Source organism: Astatotilapia calliptera, chromosome 17 (genome assembly GCF_900246225.1).
Source record: "Astatotilapia calliptera chromosome 17, fAstCal1.2, whole genome shotgun sequence".
Classification (NCBI taxonomy): Eukaryota; Metazoa; Chordata; class Actinopteri; order Cichliformes; family Cichlidae; genus Astatotilapia; species Astatotilapia calliptera.
In genome coordinates, this window is record NC_039318.1 from 31,686,572 (window position 1) to 31,708,624 (window position 22,053).

Here is a 22,053-nt window from a genome sequence, read left to right on the forward strand (position 1 = left end):
TGAAAAGCAGACAGGGTGTTAATGTTTTGACAAGATTTTTCAACCTTTTTCATATTTCATTTATTTTTTTTCACATATATATCAGCAAAAATATTCCCAGAATTTCATTCGTCGAGATCAAGGTTTTTGTAGCTCTCGCAAAAATATGAATAATATCTGTGTTGTTGACACATTAAAAATATGTTTACATCCTGGATAAAAATCCTGTTTTTTATGGTCAATATGAATGAATGCAAAAACTTAATCCCTTTGTCTTTTTTGTCTTCTTTTGTCCTTAATATCAAATATAAATAAGCCAATTGAATAATAGATACAATAAAAAGTCGATGCTTCGTAAAGCAAGGAGTCAGGACTGTGGGAGAGGTAATGAGAGGGCAGCCTAGCCTTTGAAGTAATTGACTAATACAGTAGCCAGTATTAAAGTCATTGAGTGCCAAAAGGGAGCAGGCAGCCGCTTGACCCTGAGCCACTTTGGACTAATCTAGCATTCAATCCAGCGTGTAATGACTGCTAGAGCTGTCAATCCTCTGGGCTCTCCTTCTGTCTCACACACACACAGACACACACAGAAGCACATGAGCACTTACTCATGAAGCGCTCGCGCACTATATTGTGGTATAGAAACGTATGTATACGCAAACCTCCCGTTTGTTCTGTGGACAACATATTGAGAGTCTGCTAGACAGCTAAGCTGAACTGACCAAGAGTTTCAGGGAATAAACCCGGTCATCTCAAGCTGCTCCAACCATCAACCATCCACAGACACAATACAATGGAAAAAGAGTGTGAAGGCTGTTGGAATTGATATTTTTTTATATTGTCATTTGTGCTTAGAAACATATAATCATCTGTATGCTGATAAAAATCATATCCTTATTAGGTCTGATAAGATTCTGTGTGCACTTGATCTTCCAGATCTTCCTTTTTGTGACTTCACATATGAGTGCTTATTACAAATTACAACTTTAAGTGTGCAGTTTTTGGGGACTAGAAAATGCAACATGCGCAATCAGCTTAACCTCTTCGCCTGGCTTATGTATGTGTATAGATGATCAATAGCTTTAATCCACACTGAGAAACGTCCTTGAGGATTGCAAAGCAGACATGTTGGATAAGAAAATAGAGAGAGGACTTTGAAATTAAAGCCATCAATTATATCTCCATTCTATTTCTTTGCCACGTTGATTGCTGGACATCGCTGAGTATCTGCTGGATGAGTGATATTTTTTACTTTGGTGTATAATTGAGCAGAGTAAAAATGGATATATCCCATTTTCTAAAGAATTCCTGCTCCCCCAAAAAAGAGAGAAAAGAATTCATCATACAAATCTGCATTATGCATGGAAAGTTGGATCATGTTTCTCTTGGGAGTTACAAAACAGTTACCTGGATCCTTAAGTATTTGTACATCACATGTACATACCACACCACAAGTATGTATCAGGGAATTATGGAGACTGTAACTATAGATTTTACACATTACAATAAGGGGTCTAGAACATGCTATAGATTGTTATGATGTCTGAAAGTATACATACTAGCTAAAATTAACTACCCCTCATCCAATCACAACAATGAATAATTAAAAACCTAAAATAGCCCATGCACATATTATATTAGAGCATTGAAAAGAGACGTTTTCCTTTTCAACATGTGTTTCTCCATTTGAAATTTTGAGCACAGATATCTAGATTTGCAAATATGTTTTTACTTCTTTCAAGGAAGTTTGTAAAAGTATCAATACATGCTGCATTGTTGCTTTTTAAATGATCTCAGAAATTATTCTGTTTTTAATTTTTTTAATCTTCAACTTGATGCGTAAAACTCTACTGCACATAAGTGAAGTAAGGTTCTTGATTACTTGTTTCAAGTCTTCTTTAATAAAGCATGATGTTCATTTTGTCCATGATGGATATTTTAGGGAATAGCTAAGTCATGCTCTAAGAGTCTGGAAGCTTTGGTCTTTGAAATATGTCTTTAAAAACCAATAGCTGACATGTTTTTAGTCAGTATAAATCATGAATATCGCACATAATATAAACAAACTGTTCAGTATATGGTCTGGTGCGCATGAGTGAATGAGCAATAAGACTTTTAATGAGCCCGTTATTGCACCACGTGTGCAGAAGGAGTCTTTCAACCATCCACTGACTCACAGCACTGTCTGCAGCCCTATCACCACACAATTGATACCTGTCACACTACCTGAACAGCTGCTTAGAAAGAGAGAGCAGGAGAGAGGGGAAAAAAGAAAGCCAAAGAAACAGAGGCACTTCACAACACTGTCATTACCATTCATAATACGCACTGACGTATAAAGAGGGCCATTAGGGGCCCCAACCTGGGAGCCATTAAATCATTTTAAATCGTTGTAACATCCCATTAGTGTCAGTGGTGGGACCACATTATAGTCTATATTAGAGATATAACCACAAGACACTCCATTTGGACTGAGTCACATGGGTCCTCTCTAGTCTCCTGTCCTGGTCCCCAGATCCTCACCTCTGTCCAAAGAAAGTGAAGGGTCACTGGTGGTTTGGAGTGCCAATGTAGACACAGGGGACTTGATTGAGGGTTGCTACCCTGTTAGTTGCTGCTGCTTTGTATCAAGAGGATGAGGAGGCTACTGAATAAGGAAACACAGCATCACCACCTGATGAATAAAGCATGACGCAGGTAGGCTATAATAGGTCATTATGCTCCCTTTAACTGCATCAGTAAGAACGAGGAGAATTAAATCTTGGTTTGCTTAGTATGGGGAGAGATGCCGTGCTCCTGATTTTCTATTGTGCATTGAGTCACCCGGTGTAATAAAAGTGAGCAAGCATACTTACAAGCATAACAAACAAATAGCAACATGATGCAAAAAGCTTTGGCAAGATCACATATTGAAGAAATAATGAAAACGAGTCAAGTTTTATCCACACACCAAAACCTGTATGCTAAAGGTACTGTTTCGAAAATACACTTATTCGATGTCTTGTTTAATTGAACGAAGATAAAAACTGCTGTCATGTCTGATGGTTAGTTTCCCAGAGAGACTAAAGATGGAGAAAAGAGTCTGAGTCAGATAAAAGTAAAGTCTTAAGATCAGCAGTTCATACTCTTTCTCCTTAGGTTCTTTGACAGTTACTGCAATAGTCACCTGCCTGAACAAGAAATACTCCACAACATAACTCCAAACTCACAACTTGTTGCTGGCTTAGTTTTTGTAGAGAAGACACAACATGACATAACATGTTATCGTGGCAACTTTCGAGGTTCTAATCTCTCTCTATATATAGTCATACATATTGTATTTTTACCTTTATAGAGAAATCATTCTTGTTCCCATGGAATCAAAAACTGTTGCTATGTCAAAGCCTCCTGAGATATACACGGATAGCCTCCAGGTTTGGTAGAATGAGCATCATTGTGACTCACTGTAAAGGCCATAGCAAAATCAAATGAAAGCAAACACTCTCTGTTTCAAAGCAGCAACAAATCACAACACAGTTAACCAGCAGAGTGCAGCTCATGAGCTGCGCGTGGGCTTTGCTTTTCATTTATTTCTGTTTTCACTTGGTGCTTTCTTTCAAGGTTAAGCTGAAAGACCAAAACTAGTTAGGAAAGATCATAAATAATTATTTGATCCCCTGCTGAATTTGTAAGTTTACTCAGAAATGAACAGTCTCTACTTTTTATAATAGATGGGGCGATCGTGGCTCAAGAGTTGGCAGTTCGTCTTGGAATTGGAAGGTTGCCGGTTCGAGCCCCGGCTCGGACAGTCTCGGTCGTTGTGTCCTTGGGCAAGACACTTCACCCGTTGTCTACTGGTGGTGGTTAGAGGGCCCGGTGGTGCCAGTGTCCGGCAGCCTCACCTCTGTCAGTGCGCCCCAGGGCAGCTGTGGTTACAATGTAGCTTGCGTGTGTGAATGGGTGGATGACTGAATGTGTAAAGCGCTTTGGGGTCCTTAGGGACTAACTATACAAATACAGGCCAGTGGAGAGAGACAGAAGATCAACCAAAAAAATCCAGAAAAGACACATTACTTGAAAGTTATAAGTTTGCAAGTCAAAGAGTGAAATACGTATTTGATCCCTAACTGAAACATGACATGCTACTTGGTGGAGAAACCCTTGTTGGCAAGCAAAGTGATGCTTCTTTTAGTTGGTCACAAGTTTGCACACATTTGAAGAGGGTCTTTGGCCCTCTTCTTCTCTTTACAGAAGCTCTCCAAATCCTTCAGCTCCTTCCACTGATTTTTTATACTACTGAGGTCAGGAGACTAGGCCTAGGCCTTAATGCGCTTCTTCTTTAGCCACTCATTTGTTGCCTTGTTGGCAATTTCTTACTTGAAATTGAATCATTTAGATTTTCACTGGCAAACTTAAAGACTGGCCTGTACGTGTGTCTTATTGAGCAGATGAATGGGTGCTGCAAGATTTCAATTCATTACAGTGTAGTGAGTTACCAGCGGTGTTCTTCGTGAGTGCGGTCCCAGCTGTCATCAGATCATTTACTAGTTCCTCCTGTGTAATTTTGGGCTGGTCCACCACCTTTCACATGATCGTCCTCACCCCACGAGGCAAGATCTTTGAGGCCGACTGATGGTCATTATTCCTTCTTACCAAGCTTCTTGCTGGTATGGTCTTGTAGCCCAATCCAACCTTTGTAGGTCTACAATCTTCTCTCTGATGTCTTTTGACAGCTCTTTGGTCTTTCCCACCATGGTGGAGAAATTGGAATGGAAGAAACTGATTCTGTGGACAGTCGTGCTTTATACACGTAGCAAGTTGAGATCAGGAGTATCAGTAATTGTAATCTTCACATTAAAATGAAATAATGATAGAAACAAACTTAGATATGGCTGATTCCTTTGTGAGAAAACATACAAGTTAAGCAGGGGATTAGATAATTTCCCACCCACTGTCTAGACCCATATTTCCAGCTGAAACTTAATAGCATGGAGACAAACCTGTTAACAAACCTGTCATCTAAATCTCAGGACTGAATAAGCACATTTCTAAAAGTGTTTAACTATTCTTTTAAACTATTCAAATGCTGAGCAGCCAGAGGACAGCAGTCCCACAGATCTCGTAAAACTAAGCTGTGTTTACAATGTAAGTTTATTTATTAGTGCCAATAATCAAACAAGTATGTTTCAATGCCATTCCAACATGATTACTGTTCATATAAATCACACAGGTGACAGGAACTCCTGTAACAATACAAGTTGAACTCGAAAATATGTCAAGCTATTGTAAGCTTTGAGAAAAACTCTGCGTGAAATATGCATCTCTTGACTTCTTTCTCTATTTTTCTCTGCTGGATGATAAATAGCCCATTCGGTAGACCCTTGGTGTGCCCTCAGAGTTCTTAAAGGAACAAAGCCATGATGAATGGATCAATGCCAACGGTCCAGGAAAACAGCTCTTCCGGCCGATAAAAAAGATTTGCCAATGACAATTGGGGGACAGCGTTGACCCAGAGAGTGGGTCTTTGGGGTACAGCCCCCCTAGAGGGGACCTGGTGATGGAGCTAGGATCACCATTAGGGGGAAGATTAAGTGGCCCCGGCTTCCTCTCTCACTTAATTATACATGCAAGCCCCCTCTATATGGCCCGCTGCAGCACCTCAGAAAAAGGCAGAGTGCTCCTTTGTCTCAGCCGCTGGCCGCCACTTTGATTGCTTATTGGCTGTCTCTCCTGACAACCACTGAGCACAGAAACAACTCCCATTGGCCAAGGTGTCAGAAAAGCAGAGAGAGAAGGATAAAATAAGGAGAGAGAGTAAAGAAAAAGAGAAAACGAGGGTTTGTTAAGACAGCACGGGAAGATGTGTGTATTTAGTTTTCATTACAGGAGCTTGAAGAAGATGGGGGAGGAAAAAAAATGTCCTTGTCAGAATGAGAGTCTCTGGAGGTGGTGGGAGGCGTGTCGGTGCCATCCACTGACACTCAGCTGACAAATATGAATAGAGCAGTTCAAGCTTGAAAACAATGGCTTATGAATAAACAACAGGACTCAAGAATCCAGGCTAATAAACAAAAACATACCACTAGGGGCTTGGACAGGCAGCAAGGGAGTAAGACAAGCCAGAACACCCTCATGCTAAGAACATGCACCAGTATGCAACAATAGATGTGTTAGCCTCCAGTGGTTCAGTGGAACTTGTGTCCAAACTGTGATTTCAGTAGAAATAATAAAAGTCCAGATCTTTGTCAAATACTACAACACTTTAAAATGTATTATTTAGCATAAAAAAAACACAAATACAAGGAAAAGGCTCCAATCACAGGCAAGGTAACATGTAAGTGAATCTCAATGATGCCTTAAATCCATGGAAATCCAAGCAAAACATGTTTACAGGAATCTAGGCTCCATACGTAAGAGCACTAAGCTATTTTTATATAAGATAATCTTTAAAAAGAAACTGTGAACATGCTTTTAGTTTGGGTTCCGCAAAGGACAGTATTAATAATTAATCCTGGAGGCGGCTCTGCTTCGGTGTACTCACCAAGAACATTAGTGGCGATGCTGTTAAAATGTAATGTGACTGCAAAGATGGTTGCCAGCATCCAGGTTTTTTTGTGGCAAAAAGGAAGAAATCAACATTTATGTCCTGAGGAAGCCTATTTCAAATGGATTACTTGGTGTTAGTGGGTTAATGGCTAATCAATACAGGGTCGATGGTCCAGGGTCACGGTCAATTCCCAATAGTTTAATCCACCTAATCGTATACAGAAGACTAGGGGCAACACATTGGAATGAGACGGAATAGGTGTTAATGTGCTAAACATATTGACACTTGTTTAAGAGGCAAAAATGACATCTTCAAAAATTGATTTCTAAAGCTTGTTCTTAAGTCAACATCACAGAAAAAAAACTGAAGTGATTCACAAATCGTTAAGCAGCTTATTTCTTTGAAAATAGCACAACGTTAACATTTCAGAAGGTAACTTGCACATGTGTCAGATAACCATTAATGCATATAAAACATATTTTATTAAGGGGTGTCATTATTATAGCCAGACAATGCCAAATGACATTCTGCATGCATTACAGCAGGATGTCTCTGCTCTGCTGTTAGAAAGTTAAGGGAGTAAACTAGAGTGTTAGCCCTGTGATGGATGGATGAATGGATAGATACAGGGAGTGCAGAATTATTAGGCAAATGAGTATTTTGTCCACATCATCCTCTTCATGCATGTTGTCTCACTCCAAGCTGTATAGGCTCGAAAGCCTACTACCAATTAAGCATATTAGGTGATGTGCAACTCTGTAATGAGAAGGGGTGTGGTCTAATGACATCAACACCCTATATCAGGTGTGCATAAATATTAGGCAACGTCCTTTCCTTTGGCAAAATGGGTCAAAAGAAGGACTTGACAGGCACAGAAAAGTCAAAGTCTTGAGCTCTCAGCGAAGGCGGTCACACTTTTCTCCTCTCCTCCTCACCCTTATCTTCCCTGCTTAGCCTCTATGCCCTTGTCTTGTCTTGTGTGCATTTACTTTCCCTGGAACAGTCTCTCACTGTCGTTCTCTAAATCCTAAAAGAGAATTATGGATTTGATCAACTGGTCTCTGAGTGCTATTGACACCCTTTTCTCAACGAGAAGTCGGGGCTCGGGAGAGCCTGAGTGCCCTGGAGGGACTTTCCCTGCCGGTTACACGATGGACGGGTGGCAGAACTGGAGGACCGTGTGCCTGGCGGGACTGTCGATCGAGGACGCTGAAGATATCTACCTATTCGGAACCATGATAACAGGGTTCATGCTGATCGGCGTTGGCTTAGCCCTGGTTTATCAGAGCGGAACCGGCTGTTCAAACCCCCACAAGGCTGCCCACTGGATTCGAAGCGACGGGACGAGGCGCGACCTCTCACAACGAACGTAATATGGTCAACACCTTGGAGACGCTTACAGCTGCTGTGAAGGCTCAAAACAACACCATTGAGCGTATGAGGGGAAACATCAGAGAAAGGCCTGCTCAAAATGACACCCTTGAGCGACAGTTGGAAAACATCGCGGAACGGATCACTGCAGTTGTGAGGTCTCAGAATCAAAAGACTGACAACACCATGGAACAGAAGTTTGATACCATCATGGGGAGGCTCGCGGCTCTCCAACGGGAGATCGAGGGACCAGTGTCAGAGGGCTAAATTCGAGCTGCTCACAAAGGAGAACTCAACAAATCAACAATATTCAACATTTGGACACCACGGCGCCAGCTGCTAGGCCCAAGGCTGGAGCCCACCAAAACAACTCCCTGATAATGACTGTGTGATGACTATTCTTCCCGTCCCATGAAGGCCACCTGGGTTGGCTGGCAGACTGTTTACTTAGCCTGATAGAGCGAAGGACACTGTCTCCGCTGAACTATGGACACGCACACACATACACTTACACTGATAGGCACTCACTCATCCCCCCTCCCTTTCCAACGCCTTCGATGCTTGTTTCCGGCGAGGGAACACGGCGGGTCTGTGTGCCGCGCTGGAATGATAGCGCTGTGCAGGGTGGCTGCTGTGTTTCTTCGGATTACTCCTCACCCCCCACCCACCCCTGTGGCTTGTCATGTCTTCACAATGTTGTGCTGTGGACATTTAAGTGCTTTTTTGTGCAAAGGAGTTTTTTTGTTTCCTGTTCTCATGCTGTGCTTCCATGGTAGGACAGCATGAGTAGGGGTCTCTTTTTTCCTCTTGTACTTTCCCCACTGTAGTGTACATTTCAATGTTTTTTTCTCTGATTCTACCAATCTCCGACCTGTATCCCCATGTAATGTTTGTGCTATATGTGTAAGGTCGGGGGGGGGGTCCCATTTCACTGCAGGGCAACCTGCATGTGACGAATAAAGCTTTGATTGATTGATTGATTGATTGATTGATATCTTGCAGAGGGATGCAGCAGTCTCAAAATTGCAAAGCTTCTGAAGCGTGATCATCGAACAATCAAGCGTTTCATTCAAAATAGTCAACAGGGTCACAAGAAGCGTGTGGAAAAACCAAGGCGCAAAATAACTGCCCGTGAACTGAGAAAAGTCAAGTGTGCAGCTGCCAAGATGCCACTTGCCACCAGTTTGGCCATATTTCAGAGCTGCAACATCACTGGAGTGCCCAAAAGCACAAGGTGTGCAATACTCAAGAGACATGGCCAAGGTAAGAAAGGCTGAAAGACGACCACCACTGAACAAGACACACAAGCTGAAACGTCAAGACTGGGGCAAGAAATATCTCAAGACTGGTTTTTCTAAGGTTTTATGGACTGATGAAATGAGAGTGAGTCTTGATGGGCCAGATGGATGGGCCCGTGGCTGGATTGGTAAAGAGCAGAGAGCTCCAGTCTGACTCAGACGCCAGCAAGGTGGAGGTGGAGTACTGGTTTGGGCTGGTATCATCAAAGATGAGCTTGTGGGGCCTTTTCGGGTTGAGGATGGAGTCAAGCTCAACTCCCAGTCCTACTGCCAGTTTCTGGAAGACACCTTCTTCAAGCAGTGGTACAGGAAGAAGTCTGCATCCTTCAAGAAAAACATGATTTTCATGCAGGACAATGCTCCATCACACGCGTCCAAGTACTCCACAGCGTGGCTGGCAAGAAAATGTATAAAAGAAGAAAAACTAATGACATGGCCACCTTGTTCACCTGATCTGAACCCCATTGAGAACCTGTGGTCCATCATCAAATGTGAGATTTACAAGGAGGGAAAACAGTACACCTCTCTGAACAGTGTCTGGGAGGCTGTGGTTGCTGCTGCACGCAATGTTGATGGTGAACAGATCAAAACACTGACAGAATCCATGGATGGCAGGCTTTTGAGTGTCCTTGCAAAGAAAGGTGGCTATATTGGTCGCTGATGTGTTTTTGTTTTGTTTTTGAATGTCAGAAATGTATATTTGTGAATGTGGAGATGTTATATTGGTTTCACTGGTAAAAATAAATAATTGAAATGGGTATATATTTGTTTTTTGTTAAGTTGCCTAATAATTATGCACAGTAATAGTCACCTGCACACACAGATATCCCCCTAAAATAGCTAAAACTAAAACCAAACTAAAAACTACTTCCAAAAACATTCAGCTTTGATATTAATGAGTTTTTTGGGTTCATTGAGAACATGGTTGTTGTTCAATAATAAAATTATTCCTCAAATAAAACAACTTGCCTAATAATTCTGCACTCCCTGTAGGTTAATCTGGCCTACTTGCAGTCCCTGTCATACACTGAAAAGGATCAGGTGCATTATAACAAATGAGGTCCCAAACTTACAAGCTTCAGACATCGTGTACAGTCTATTAAATCTATTAAATGAGAGATGGAAAACAATGGTTATCGTGACCCTGTCGGAACTTTTTTGAAAACAGTTGCTGGCATTTAAAATTAGCCTTTTTTTTTTTTTAAAGAATCCATCCATCCATTTTCTTTTGCTTATCTAATTTAGGGTGACAGCTGGACTTGGAGCTTATCCCACGTATTATAGGGCTAGACACAGGGTACACGCTTTAGTGTACAGGTCACTGCTTTATCCAATGGCCACCTAATCTACAGGCACAGGGACAACATGCATGCTCCAATCATAAAGACCTTACCTGGCCGGTGCCCGATCGAAGGACCTTATGACTGTTAGGGGATGGTGCTAACCACTGCACCACCACACCACCCTGCTTTTGAAAATGGAATTCATTTAAGGAATGCAGTTCTGATGACTTTTGTTTTCGTAATGAAGAAACTTTTTTAAACCGCCCAATAGATGTAATAAAAGCTTTGACATAAGAGAAAACCAACCACTGAATTTTGCTCTTCGGAAATGGCAAATATCAAAAAGTGAACTAGAAACCAGTAGTGACACATTACTGTAGACGTGTTAGATAAAACTGCTTTTAGGATTAAAATGAATAATCAATGTGTTTACTATTCAAGCAAACTCAGAGTGAAATTAAGGGAATGTGTTTGGTTTAGACTAAGAGGAAAGTTTGCAGAGGAAGTTATGAGCCTGCATTCACTTATTAGGATTTTTGCCATCTGAAGTGGAGTAGCTCTCTAAATGTTGAGAGGTTAACTAAGGCATTTCATTCTCAGAACATAAAATTCTATGCAATTCTGCATTAACATTTATGCCCAAAAGCTATCTATTATTAAATATCATTTGAGTATGATGAGCTGAAAGTGACATTAATGGCAGTAACAAGATTGATACACTTGGACTCAACTTAGAACTTAGAAGCAAACGTACGCACACAAGTGCGTGCATGTGTGCATATACACACACACACACACACACACACACACACACACACACACACACACACACACACACACACACACTCATGTCCATCACTTCAGAGGACATTACACTGACTTACATTTCCCAGAGAATTACCTTAACCCTAACTGTAACCACTACTTACCTAACCTTATCTTAACCCTAAAATGGAATGATTAATTATTACATGGAGAAGCACAGAAAATGATGCATTACGATTTCAAATTCAAATTAAAAGGGGAGTACAATGAATTTCATTTAAATAACTACTTTTAGATGATTTGGGAAATGTGATTCATGGGCATAATTGTTTACATAATTTATAAGATAATTATCACATTACGGCCCATATATTATTCTCCTTTAATCATAATTCAAACCCAGCTTGCAATGTCTGAGGTTTATTTAATATGCATTACAATCATAAATCAAAGTAAGCAACACTAATTTGACACAGTGCAGGCCTAACCATTGTCTGAATTCTATCATCAAACACAAATGCATGTTCCCATCTTAACCAGAGCCACAGAGGCACAAGTGAAATCAATAGGAGAAAATCAATTAGAATGTGTTTGCATGTATGGATTGACACCTTGAATCATCAGTGCTATTGATCCCCTCCACTGTGATCTTCATAAAGCCCATTTGTTCCACCTAAAGTTTGCATATCCAGCCAATAAGTTGTTCCTTCTCAGATTCCGGTGTGCATAAACATTGGCAGAAGGGTCATAAAGAATACATTGCAGGACTTAGTGAAACGTCAGAGGAGAAAAACAGGAAAGACAATAGAAGCAAAAGCTGCTTTTGGATTTAGGTTAAAAAATGCATTTCTACATCTGAAGCTTGCGATACTGAAACACACAGAATGATGATCAAGTCCTAAACTCCTAACCACCCCACCCTAAAACAAAAAAGCTCTGATGAACATCCCTGTGACTGAACTGATTGCAGTTAATTAGAAATTATGCAGTCTTTGTGGGCCCACAAAAGAAGACATCCCCACTCTGCAGTCAGATGTAATTACCAAAGTCAGACGCACTCCACTGTGTGTGATCCATTCCTGACAGGCAACACTGACTGATGACCTTCCTGGGTAGAGACTCCCTCAGTTGGGTCGCTGAGCACAAGACACACCCATCCCCCCCCCGCCTCTTTCTAAACTTTCGTTCTTCTTAAACATTTTTATATGGCCTAAGACACCCACGTGATCCCTTGCTTTTGAGGGAAAAAAAGGTATTTACAATTTGAATCATCAAGTGCTGTGGCTAGTTTTGCGTATCATTCACAATCAAAGGTTTATCACTCCATGCTGCTATGTAGGGCAAAGAAATATGACTCCCCATCAGCGGGTGGCAGAAGGGGTTGGGCTTTGGAGTAAGGAGGTAGGGGAGGAGAGGACTAATTTGACACAGCTCGCTTGGCTTGCCATAATTGCTCCGTCACTGTCAGTCCTTGAGAGGCCTTCTTGCAGTACAATTTGGACGCAATTACCGGCCGTTTACCAGTGGCCGTTATGCCCATCGCCCCATCCCCTCCTCCCCCTTGAAACCCCGCCTGTTCTCCCCGTTTGGCCGATGGCTAGGATGTGCCATGCCTCATCAAACGCGGATGCGGCCCATTAATGAACACTGTTAGCATTTCTCTTAAACTTCTTCTGCCTCTAATAAACATGCAGTGTTCCATGAAGGAGCATTGCCATCTTCATGACATGATATTTATTGTATCTGCTGGTGGGAGGGGGTGAGGATGGGGGTACAGAGGTGAGGGAGGGGCGGTTCGAAGTTAAGAGAGAGAGATATATCAGCAATGATTCCGGGGAGGAGGGAGGGGAGGAGTGCAAAGACAGATGAAGAGGGAGAGCTAGTATGGAACATCTCTCTCTGCCATTGCTCTGTTAATGGCCATCACTGCATTACATAAACATTCACCCCAGGCCTGTGTCGCAATTTTGCAAGCCCCACAATAAACACATTACAGCAGGGGTGTCGAAGTCTAGGCCTCGAGGGCCAGTGTCCTGCAGGTTTTAGATATCACCCTGGGTCAACACACCTGAATCAAATGATTAGTTCATCACCAGGCTTCTGGAGAACTTCAAGACATGTTGAGGAGGTAATTTAGCCATTTAAATCACCTGTGTTGGATCAAGGACACATCTAAAACCTGCAGGACACCGGCCCTCGAGGCCTGGAGTTCGACACCTGTGCATTACAGGGACTGTGATGTCAGCACTATGATGTCAGTCCAGAATGTTTAAACCTAAAGGGTTCAATATGTAGTGTGCCATGTAAAAATGGGGTCATTCCTATCCCAATAGCATGAAGCAGCTGCTATTGCTGCAAGGGTCAGGCAGCTAGTCCATGGCCTGAACTTATGCCGGTGATCTGTATGTGGTACAAACCCTCACTAGTCAATTCTCCCCTGGATCTTCGTTCCTACTGGTCACTTGCTAGGAACTTCAACCATTGCTGTGTTTAGTGTGTCACCATCTGTCCTTCAAAATGCTGGTGGTATCTGGTTATTATGCCAACTTTGGCACACTTTGAAACAATTTCAAACCAATAATTTCATGCAAGATCTTAGGGTGGCTGGGCTCTCCCTTAGAGTGACTTGGAGTAGAAGCACTGGTCCTCCACATCGAAAGGAGGCAGTTTGAAACATTTGATTTGGATGCCCTCCGGATGCCTCCTTAGACGAGGTCTTTCAGGTATGTTCTACCAGAAGATGGCCCAAACACAGCCCCAGAATTTGCTGGAGATATCATATCTCTTGGCTGGCTTTTGAACAACTTGGTGTGCCCCCAGATGAGCTGGAAGAAGTGGGCAGGGTGAGGAAAGTTTGGGATTCTCTGCTTAAACTGCTCCCCTACTGACCCGAACCTGGATAAGCAGTCAGAAAATAGATAGATGGATTGAATTTTATGCAAATGTTGCACTTGGGTAATCCTGCACAGTAATAGCTTCCAAATTCAATAACCTTTTCAATGGAGTTGAGATGTGAGATATGAATCAAATTCTTTTTAAAGTAAAATCAAACATTTCTAAAGGTTTGAGCTTGTGGACACACTGCATATTCACACGCAGGTTGATGTTCACACAACAAAGTCGCACTCAGCAGGACTGTGACATAATTCCTCTGCACTCTGACACCTGTTTCATCGTTGCTGCCAAACATTAAAACAGGGAGTAAAACAGAAAGCATTAAAATTAGACAGGAAAACTAAATGAACAAGCTATAGACAGCCTGTGGTGACCTAATGGCGTTTATGTCCTCTAAAAAGCGTGTCATTTCCTCCTCCTGCCTTGGGGTGGCCCTGTCCGTTGCGGCACGGACCATTGCTACTGAACAAGAGGGCGCAGGGGTCATCATCTATCATAGCGCACCTGCCTCTGTTTCCTATTTTGAAGTAATTTCACACCCTACAGACAGGGCAGGGGTGGTCACTATGGCGATATACACACTCAAGACCCTGGCTAACATACACTGAAGAGGACAGTTCTTCACACATGCAAGAATATATAAATGCAATGTGGTTCAGAATAGTCAGTGTTGTGTCCCCGGAGACAATGGCTCCGCCATCACCCCCCCAACCCATTTCTCACCTCTGAGACCTGTAGAAATTAATGAAGCTCAGTGCAACTGCAGTCAAAGACACAAAATGGCCGCTCATTAACAACCTGCTGTGACAGGGGGCCATTATGACACAGCTAGATATTGGAAATCAGGGAAGCTTTATTCCTGGGGCCACTAGTGATGAACAAAAATTCTTGGAAAAAATTGCTGAGGAGTTGCTGTAGCATGTTTGATATTAAAATGTCCTTCTTAGTCTATTTGCATAGCTTTAAAATCAATATAAAAAAGCACCAGGCTTTTTCAGCGTGGCTGCACCATATATATGCAAAGGACTGTAAAGATGAGCGGGAAAAAAACAAAGGGATCTAAACTCAAGGCTCACATACAGTAACACCAGTGCATGCACAAACTAGTGGCACAAACCCTGGCAACAAAGTAAGACTTTTCATGTCTCCGTGGAGATATGAGCTGGCATCGTACTAAGTGTTTGGTTGCTCACCGAATAAACTCATTAATTTGCTTAATTATGAAACTGCCTATCAATTTCCTCTCCCTGGGAAATGTTCAATGAAGCCACGCAACAACATAACACATTTAGAGGCTATGTTCTCACTATCACATAATAAACAAACAGAAAATACACCAGAGCCTGATTAAAGGCCTTTACACTACAAAGCAGCAGAGAGTGTGTTTGTTTCTCTGCTCACAGATGAAATTGTTTCAGCTTGTTTTTGACAGCTACAGCTACAAATGTGCTGGCTATTACTGGGGGTGGGGAAGAAGACAGAGACAGGGAGAGAGAAGGGTGGTTGTAATAATTAAACAACACCACTAACCTGAATAAATTAATGCCTCTGCTGTACTGTGTGCATGAAGGCGCGTGCTAGCGCAACCGCACGTTCAAACGGTCTTTGTTCATCCTGATTAATTTCGGTTTCGTGTAACGTTTGTCTTCATGTGTGCACACGCGTGTGTCCGCGCAAGGATGTGTATGCGAATGTTTTCCCGCGTGATAAAAGTACGTCTCGCTGTATTGTGATGCAGGAGCTGTTTGCTTCCTCCTCGTGGCTCACAATTCTTATCTCGTGAATACAAATTAAAAGTTTTTAAGCTCTTTACTTTTCTCTTCTTTAAAAAAAAAAATCCACTGTAATTACTAAGAAATAGTGGCTAAGACAAAAGCAGAGCTTTCTGTGGGACATGCAGCACCAAGACACAAATATATAAAACGTAAAAACCTGAACGTTTCTTGAATTCATCATAAATGTTAATGTTTCTATGGTACAAAACCTTAAAAAAAAGAGTCACGCCAACCTACCTTTGCTTGCACAACCTTTTTAAGCTGCTGCTAAAAGGTTGTGCAAGTATCTGAGCTTTTAAACACTCGAGCAACTGTAGCTTTTTTGTTGGGTTTTTTTTTTTTTTGCTCAAAAGCAGCATATAGAAATGTCGCCTCTCACATGTTCAGCCAAATCTTTTCCTCCATAAAACCATTCACTCAGTGGTCCATTTAGAAATATCTCATCCCTCTAGCTCGTAGTGGGTCTGCAGTAGTGCATTTAGCCCTGATGTTGACAATGACAGCAGAACTGGCAGGAACAAAGACAACACACACATTCATGCATATACATGTACTGTGCTGCATATATGCACATGCAAAGTCTGCGCACGCACGCATAAACGTTGGCGAGCGCTATCTACAAGATAGCCACGTTTACATGCACGGACACGCGTGTGCGCACTCGCAAAAGAGAGAAAGTGTGGGAGGCTACAGGGTAAATCCCATTATTTGGCCCTCATCCCAGAGAGAGAATTGAGAGTCAAGTAGGATGCATGTGGTAACCACAATGAAATTACAGCTGCTGTGAGGCCGAGCGCTGCTAATGCACCCCCATTGTGTCCTCGAGTGCATCTAAATAAGCAGAGGTAAAAGGCAGCCTGCACTATGGCTGCCAGGGTTACAGGGTGTATATCTGTGTGTGTATGTGTGTGTGTGTGTGTGTGAGATGGAGGGCTGTGTTTAGGCCTAATGACGGGTAACCTGTGGGGACCACCTGATGCGACTTTGTTGTACATGGCTTTATGAAGCTCAGTGTAAGTGCTGGTGTTTATACGTCTGCAAGTCCAGGATATTTCTCCCACCTCCACTTACTGTCACTGTCTACCTGCAAATACTGGAAGAGGACGGTAACACCAGACAAATGGAGCAAATGTGATATTTTTATCTCTAATAAAACCACGAATGGCTTCTTATTTCATGGACTCGCACAGAAGAAGAACTAAGCAGCAGATTACGGCCCTTTGTAACACAAAGGTATTTCCCTTTGTCACGGAGCAAACAGCCGCAGTCTCCCACAGCATAGCAACCAGAACATTAGCTGCTAGGATGAAAAAAAAAGTTAAACACTAAAACTGTCAGTTGAAGTTGCAAAACAGAGATCCGGATCTATCCATTATGAATGAGATGTGTTTGAAAGGTGCAGGCTGAATATGAAGAGCGAGGAGGAGGATGACATTCACTTACCATCCCCTGCAATGTTTAACCCTCTCGCAACCCCGCCAACCCTTCTTCCCTTCCCCTCGGCACAAGCTCTGGTTCATCAACAAAAGCCTTTGTACGGTCAACAGTGCTGTTTTTATTCATGTTACATTTATCCTCAGAGCTGTCCATCAGGCGCAGCGGGGACAGCTGATCTAAAACAGAGCTTTACACTCATGACAGGAGGATCGAGTCGTAACTCTAGAATGCTAACCTCCACTGTTATTTGGCCTGCAGAGAGCTACAGAGGGTGGAGGGAGATACACAGCCTAATGACAACTACAAACACAGATGTAGCTTTGTTCTAGCGCTACAACAGCAGACTTCAATGGGATTGCTTTTTGCTTCCATGGGCCCAATCAAACTTGTGTTATTTAGACTTCAAACTTGGCCTCCTCAGAGAGACGGGGAGGGAAGCTAGGTGTGTGTCTCTTGCTAATAGCTGCTAGCATGATTCGGTTAAGCTGCTTATTTCTGACATAAATAATGCATCCAGACAGATGCGCTTGACTTTCGCTGAATATGAATCGCTTGCGTGATTGACACCGAGGTTTGTTGAGCGCCGAGTTGATTCTACAGGCTCACCTTTGGAAATGGGCCTGTCTCATTTAATATCCCCTATGTTAACATAATTATGACAACCAACACTGATTCATGCGTGTGTCTGTGTAATATCCGTGACAAAATTAGGCTACTTTTTTTTCTTTTTTTGGAGTGGGGGGCAGGAGGGAGGAAGCTGCAGGATAGATTTCAGTGGAGTATCAAAGGCAACTAGATTGTCTGGCTGTTTAGCAGCTTAGCCAAATCAAATCAGAAATAAGAGGCCTATCTTCAATTTAATTCGGGATATTTTCAGAAGGCGCCCGACTTACCCACCCACAAACTCTGCCCCCTCTTAGCCCCCCCACCCCATCCTTTTTCTTTTTTTTTTTACAGTCATTGATTCCAATCAATCATCGCTAATTAAGCAGGCACCTATACATATATGTGTCATATGCTAATAGGGTAATGATATGGGCATTTAGTTCGAGCTTTAATCTTGTGCTACTTGCAGCTAACAAATAATGACACTCTCTACTCAGCCATGGGGCTATTTATAAGAGACTACTGAAAGCATGTGGACACACACACACAGACACACACAGAGCGGAGGAGATTGGTACTTCACAGTGGCTCACTGTATTAAACCTTATTTACAAGCTAACAGCTATAACCATTACACATGCGGTGGCGGAGAAACCACATTAGGTTCAATGGGCCAAGAGCGTGTAATCCAAAACAATAAAATGTAAATTTGAGTCAATCTCCCTCCTCTCTCACACACACACACACACACACACACACACACACACACACACACACACACACACACACACACACACACACAAACACACATGCCTTGTCTGCAAACACGTGTATCACATCTCTGTGATACCACCGCCGCCACCACGTCCCTTTCTTTCTTTTTTAAGACCTCAATGCATCAAGGAGGCAGTGTTTCTCATTTCACTTTTAATCCCCTCCAACACACCCTCAGTGTAACGTGCTGCTGTGGATAAATATATTGCATTCTCTCCCTTCCCCTCCTGATTTAAGCACAAATTAGCACAATAAAATGGCTCGCAGACAAGTCAGTCTGTGAAGAGGCTGTGTATAAATAAGTATATTCACAACAGGCCAACAGGGTGCGTGTTTATAAATACTTTTACACTTGCCTTATCTCTTGCTTTTTACTCCAAGCCTGAGTACCTATCCTATCAGTGCATAATAAAAAAAGGCCAGATGTGAGTATTTAGCTGGACTGCATGTTTGCTCTTTGTTGTTGTTATGCTAATTTATTTTTCCTCATTATCATTACTGCATTTGCAGGTAGTCAAAAGTCAAGAGATGGATTCAAATCCTTGACGTCACAAACACACAGTATGCTCATTTCCCCTCCTTTGCTGAGCCAGCAGGATGCCTCGGGCCGATGTACTTTTTCCATGACAATACTTGTGGAGAGGTTCAGGCGGAAAGAGTGCGTGAATCACATCCAGCAGGAAGCACTTCACTGACTGTGCTGAGTTGTTATAAGTGAGCGGGGGCCGGGAAGACGATTTGACGTACACGAGCTCGGATTTACTTCAATTTCAATGAATGGTTCATGTGAAGTATTCAAAGCGATGACACACGATGTTCTAAATGATTTAGAAAGCCCTGTTTTGTCGATTTAACAAAAAAGACTTGGGAAGGTTGGTTCCACTGGGACTGGACAGCATCACTTTATCCGACCAGGTTCAAGTAATTTTTTTAATATGACTGTTATATATAGTTTAGGTTATTAATTGCCAGTTGTGTGCAGAAAATAGCTTTTAACCAAAATAAAAAATATATATTAAGAGTATTGCCAAACATCCAGAAGTCATTCTTTGATGGATTGACAGCTTACCCGGTTTATACCCTGCCTTTTGCCCTATAATAGCTGACATAGATGGATGGATGGACTTATGGATAGATGCAGAGACAGTCAAGGTAACTGTAAGAGAATCATCTCACAAGAAATCCTCATAAAACTCGACTTGTGTTAAAGTTTTCTAACTTTACAAGCACTAAAACTAATCTCAAGTTCTGTCCTTGCAAGCCCTTAACTTGTGTCCTTTGTTGCCGCTAACAACCTGCCTCTGTACAGCTCGTCTCCTGCACCACTCTGTTGTGTGATATGCAGAAAGAACCAAAGGTAAACTCGGTGGTGTTTGTAAGGGAGTTCTCTCTCCTACTCCCAAGCGATAATTATTTGATCTTGTTTAGTTCATTATTCATCTTGAGGGAGCTGGTTGTGACTTGTGGATAAATGCCATATGAAAGGCATTGTGCACTGAAGATGCATCCTCACTTTTATCCCGGCTCCCAAAACAGATCAATTAGTAAAACTAAACAGTAAATTATTAATCACATTGCTTTGTGTCCCCGTTCCATCACCGGAAGAAAACAGTTCATTAGAGAGAGAAAGGCAAGTGAAAAGGGGATGGTGGGGTAGGGGGTGGCGGCGGGGGCAGTGTGATTGAGAGGGGCTTTAAACCGAGCTGATGCTGTGTGAACATCTGAAGAAAAAAGAGGGAAGAATTATCAAGCGTGTCCATCATTCCAGGTAACTTCCAAACCACCACCACCACCCCACCCCCCATCGCTCTCCTGGTTTCACCTAAAATGTGACGTGCGCTCATAAAATGGGGTCAAGCAGTGAAAGAGTTCAATGTCACAGCCATCATATATGTTGCCCGTTGGGGTGCGTGTGATTAAAATAACACACAGGGATGTTTCCTGTCATGGTGAGCAATCAGACCATATTTGCAAAAAATATTCAGATCAGATGAATTTTAATGAGGTGTACACTCGAGGGGGATACCACTGCCAGAGTGCCCGGTATCCAAGGTGGAAGCAAGCCCGTCCCCCTTTATTTGCCAGGAGATAGCAAGGTACATAAACTTTTTTTTGTTTCCCCATGTTCTCTCCACTCTTAGATTGAAAAAAAAAAGAGAGAAAGAGAAAAAGAGGCAAATCCAAATTCGGGGTCCACTCAGTGTTCAGATTGCTCCGCTGTTCTGAGCAATTTGAATAAATTATTCCAGGAACAGAGAAAAAAAAATGCTCAGTGGGGTTCATTTTGTGAGAAATTATATTTTCGTAGGAAAGGTTAATTTTGAAGGGAGCTGGAATGACTATAGGAACTTGGGGTGTGGTGGGAGGGGGGCAGGCTGCAGAGGGAGTGAAGATGAGGGGGGGGGGGGGGGGGCGAGAATAAGGCAGAGGGAAAAAGCGAAATGGGCGGCGGGTGGGGTGGCGGGGGTGCGCAAGAAGCACAGGGCGTCAGGAAGGAGAAGGGGTGAGAGAGGGATAGAGGGGAGGGAGCGAGGGAGGGAGGCAGTTATTAAAAGCGATTGCATTGCCTCCCGGATGTCTCAGGAGAGCAGAATCAGTGGAGATGTTAAACCTTGCTTGACACCCCAGTTGGATAATTGTGGGTGTGGGAGCTAATCAGCGGAAGATGTCTCCTCAATTTAAATCTTGTCAGTTAGTGAAGATTAGGCCCTCCTGTCCCGGCCACCATTAGCTTTGTTGCATGTCAATGCGCCAGCGAGGGCGTCCGCCTGGTCCGGCAGCAAGGGTAAAAAAAAAAAAGAAGGAAAAAAAAAGGCAAGCATGATGGAAGCAGGCAGATTTATTCCAGCTAAAACCAATATGGCATTTTCAAGAAAAAGAAAAAAAACATATGAGGAGAAAAGGGAATTTATGCAGCCTTTTTGAAAAAGCATTTGTTACTACTGACCCAACAGGGGGACCCTGCGGAATAAGAAATGCAGTGTGGGGATGTGCTCCAGATTTTTCTGCAAGAAAAACATCGGCGTGGTAGCTTAGTCAAATGTGGTTACACAAACTAGATGCCGGGGAAGGAAAATTTGTTGCTGAAAATATACAAAATTAAGAGGAAACGCAATTGTTAGGAAGGCGCAGACGCACTAAAGTCATTATTGTATAATCACAGCATCCTGGTGCACACGCCGTATGTTAAAATGCTAAGTTATGGGATAAACGTGGGCTGGAGGAACTCATTGGATCCTGATCATGAGGCTATTAAACGTCTAATAATCTGTGACAGCGTGATCTCATTAATAAAAATGTAAGGTGTATAATTTTAACCCCGGTTGAAAAGGGATGGGGGTGGG